The sequence below is a fragment of the Homarus americanus genome, unplaced genomic scaffold, assembly GCF_018991925.1.
Source record: "Homarus americanus isolate GMGI-L3 unplaced genomic scaffold, GMGI_Hamer_2.0 scaffold14604, whole genome shotgun sequence".
Lineage (NCBI taxonomy): Eukaryota > Metazoa > Arthropoda > Malacostraca > Decapoda > Nephropidae > Homarus > Homarus americanus.
The window spans coordinates 72,501-76,738 of record NW_024757203.1 but is presented as its reverse complement, the minus strand read 5'-3'; the positions used below and the strand labels follow the sequence as shown (position 1 = coordinate 76,738).

Genomic DNA, 4,238 nt, shown 5'->3' with positions numbered 1-4,238 from the left:
TTAATGTGTAGCTGTGATAGTAAATTCATTTGTGTCACTTCTTGACGTCGAGTCGCTGATACAGTAGGAGCTGACGAGGCGGGAGGGGGGGGGGGCTCAATTCCTCCCGCGGTGGTGGTCCTCCTCACGCTGTCACACACAGGGAAACGGGAAGACAGTCTCCTAAAGGTCTTGATCCATCTTTGGCGTGGTTGCGTGCGTGGATGCGTGCGTTGTTGTAATGTATTAGAATGATTTACGAAGTAAATAAAAGGAGTTAAGGTAGAAGTCTGTCACGAGCCAACAGGAGGCATCAGCGAGGTGCATCGAACAGGTCGTTGAGTTGTAACGAGTACGGACTATTACACCCAAGTGGTGTTTTCCTACATCGACGATGATCATTTTTCGCGGCGTTTCATGAGGTGGGAACACGTCAGACTGCAGGGGCTTCAAGAACTAACTCCCAGAAGCATTCTATCACCAGCAGCAGCAGCCAGCTCCCACACACTCAAGAGGTACACCCCAATTTCAAGAATGTTATCAAGTGCTCGATCACGACGCTGATAAGACCAAGTACTGCCGGGAAGAAATCATCCCTCCATTAATACCCTAAACATCACCAAAAGATGCCCTTAAACCCCTGATCGTCATCCCTAAATACCCAACAACTACGACCAAGACAACCTCTAAAAAACACTACAAATCTAAAACTCAAAATCTGATTGGTCGAAGCATTGGAATGAGATGCGGACGTATGTGTAGCCTAGAGGGGGATCTACCCGACAGGTGATTGGTTCATCTTTCCACAGAGTAGTGTAAGTCTCTAGCCACTTCTGGTTTAAGCCTCAGAGGACCTTGTTGGCATTAACACTTTCCTTTGAGTATCTAAAGCTGTGTTTTAACCAATTGGTCTCAGTGCCATGGTGAGGTGGAGGCTGAACACGTTAGGGGGTATTGTTACGGTAAGATTATGTAGGGACGGTAGGTTATGGTTAGGTTAGGTTAGGTTAGGTTAGGTTATGGATAAATGCTTTTGTGGGCTATGATTGACTATTATATATCCTAGTTTAGCTGTTGGATGACCTATGATTGAATCTTTGTATGGATTACGATTACCTCTGATTATATAACCTATGATTGGGGTCTTGGCTTCACTGCTCAACAAGGTACCAACATGCTTTCCTTCTGTTTATTTTTTATCAGTGACGGTGACTGTGAAGCTCCCATAAATCATAACGACTTGAAGCTTATAAATGAGATGAGAGATGACATGACAGAGATGATTGTAGTTCATATCAAGTACCGTGCAAAACAGTACATGGTTTATTTTGGGTACAGTTCCTCTCTGATTGTATCTCTGTAGTGGCTCTGCTAAATAAAGTCTCTCTCTCTCTCTCTGGCGGTGTACACCCTCGTTAACAGTACATACAGTACATAGAGCCCCTGTACACTCCCCCGTCAAAGCAACGTCTATCAGTTTGGGTATACGCCGCAACACGTACCCAAACCCACGTACTCTACAACCTACGGTACCCACGCCCACGTACCCCACAACCCACGCCCACGTACCACACAACCCACGCCCACGTACCCCACAACCCACGCCCACGTACCACACAACGCACGCCCAAGGACCCCACAACCCACGCCCGCGGATTATCAGTTTTTAGTACGATCATATTTTTCTCTGGGAGGAGATATGAGAAGGTACCCATCTGCCTCACTAAAGCCGCAACGCGAAGATGGATTGTCAGTCATGTTGGTTCCTACTGCTGGCTGCTGATGTGTCGGTGATTCTTGCTGTCTCCCTTAAGACACGATGTAACAATGGCTTCTCAAACACCCTTACAAGTTTTTTTTTCAGATCACATGAAGAATAGACACGCTAACTTATTTCACCTGAAGATTAACTATCGTAATGTTAACCTAACCTAATCTTATTTAACGTAAATTAATCAAACTTTAACTAACATACCCTAACGTCAGGTGTAATAAGCTGGGATGACTATGTATGAACGTATCTTAAGGGCCTCACTTAACCTACGACACAAAGATGGATTCTCAAAGAGTCTTACACTAATTCTTATCCCACCTATAAGGGACAAGATGTGAGCCTCTAGCAAGTGTTCTCATATCTTATAATAAGGGGTTGAATTATGAACCCTCTCCCCCATCTCCCCTTCCCCCTTCCCCTTCCACTCTCCCCCTGTCTTCCTATCCCTCCCCACAACCAAGTTATCTCTCCTTGTCAGGCTGTTGTGATCTTCTCCCCATCTTTGTTAACTTATACTGTGTGTGTGTGTGTGTGTGTGTGTGTGTGTCTTTCCAGCCTCCCTAGCCTCCCTCTAGAAGCCAACCCAACCAACTCACCCCAAATCAAACCGGTGTGTCTGTCCCTCCGGCCCACCCTAGCCTGCCCACTTCATCCTGCCCACCTTAACTTACCCACCGTAGCCCACCCATCGCAGCGGGGATCGATGAGCGCTGGCGATATGATAGTCAAGCTCCGTCTGAAGCGCCTCACCTTGGAACATAATGGTTACCGCTGTACCTCCAACTCGACCCTTTGAAAGTCGGCCCCATCCCCTCACACTTACTGGCGTCCTGGTGACCTCTGACCTAGCTGGGGAGGTCAACGAGAAATGCGAACGATACTCCAATAAACCCAAGAAAGATTGATGAGAACAGATTGTGGTTAGAGGTGAGGGAAGATGAGATAGAAGTGAGAGAAGAGGAGAAGGGAAACGGAGGAAAAGAGAGAGAGAGAGAGACAGAGTTCGTATTGGTAAGGTAAAAAAGAGTCATTCTGTGGGTTTTCAGACGTAGGGCGAACTGATAACAGGGCAAGGAACGCGTAGTCTTATCATCACTAATAACAGCGGCCAATACCACACACACACACACACACACACACACACACACACTTTCTTCTCCACTCGTATGTCAGTCGTCAGTCTCCCACCTTACTCATCACCGCCAACACCACTCATTTAACCACTGGACAATCTGGTTTTAAGTCCCTCCTCGCTATCAACACCACCACGACACAAGAGTGACCCACGGTAAGCTGGTGCGTGGTTGTGTTATTGTCTCATAGAGGTTTATGTTTCTTCAACCACAGAGTAAATCACACACAGCTATAACCGCGAGATAAACATAGAGACACTTACGCAACCACAGGACAAACACAGACAGACACATACACACACAACCACAGCCACAGGACAAACACAGACAGACACAACACACACACAACCACAGCCACAGGACAAACACAGACAGACACACACACACACACAAACCACAGCCACAGGACAAACACAGACACAACACACACACAACCACAGCCACAGACAAACACAGACAGACACACACACACAACCACAGCCACAGGACAAACACAGACACAACACACACACAACCACAGCCACAGGACAAACACAGACAGACACACACACACACAACACAGCCACAGGACAAACACAGACAGACACACACACACAACCACAGCCACAGGACAAACAACTCGTAACTACAACCTTTTAAAAAACCAATACTAAACATTATTCAAACCAACCAATTGATGTTTTGCCAATATCTCTCGAGAATCTATAGCCAACCACAACTACACACACAACCACAACAACCACAACTAACACACACAACCACAACAACCACAACTACACACACAACCACAACAACCACAACTACACACACACAACCAATAACAAACTACACCACACACACAACCACAACAAACCGCAACTAACACACCAAATCAACAAAACAAACCACAACCACAAAACCACAAATAACCACAACCCACAATACTACACAACAACCACAACCAACACACATAACCACAACAACCACAACTACACACACAACCACAAATAAACCACAATCAACACACATAAACTTCACAAATAAACTTCACAACCAACAACACACACAACCACAACAGCCACAACTACACACAACCACAACAACCACAACTACACACATACATAACCACAACAACCACAACTACACACACAACCACAACAGCCACACAACTACACACATAACCACAACAACCACAACTAACACACACAACCACAACAACCACAACTACACACATAACCACAACAACCACAACTACACACATAACCACAACAACCACAACTAACACACACACAACCACAACAGCCACAACTACACACACAACCACAACAACCAGCCAACTACACACATAACCAATACAACAAACCACAACTACA

General features: G+C 45.8%; 1 protein-coding gene across 6 annotated transcripts in view; it reads left to right on the top strand.

The window, feature by feature from the left end:
- Positions 1 to 2,898: 2,898 nt before the first annotated feature.
- Positions 2,899 to 4,238, top strand: part of LOC121857404 (homeobox protein Nkx-2.3-like) — a 12,994-nt gene continuing 11,654 nt past the window's right edge. For 4 of the 6 annotated variants that reach the window (XM_042353439.1, XM_042353441.1, XM_042353438.1 and 1 more), the window contains exon 1: positions 2,899 to 3,041. The gene's annotated coding sequence lies outside the window, so the exon portion shown is untranslated. Of the gene's footprint in view, positions 3,050 to 4,238 lie in introns of all 6 variants that reach the window. The other 2 variants (XM_042353440.1, XM_042353437.1) reach the window with 1 other exon arrangement.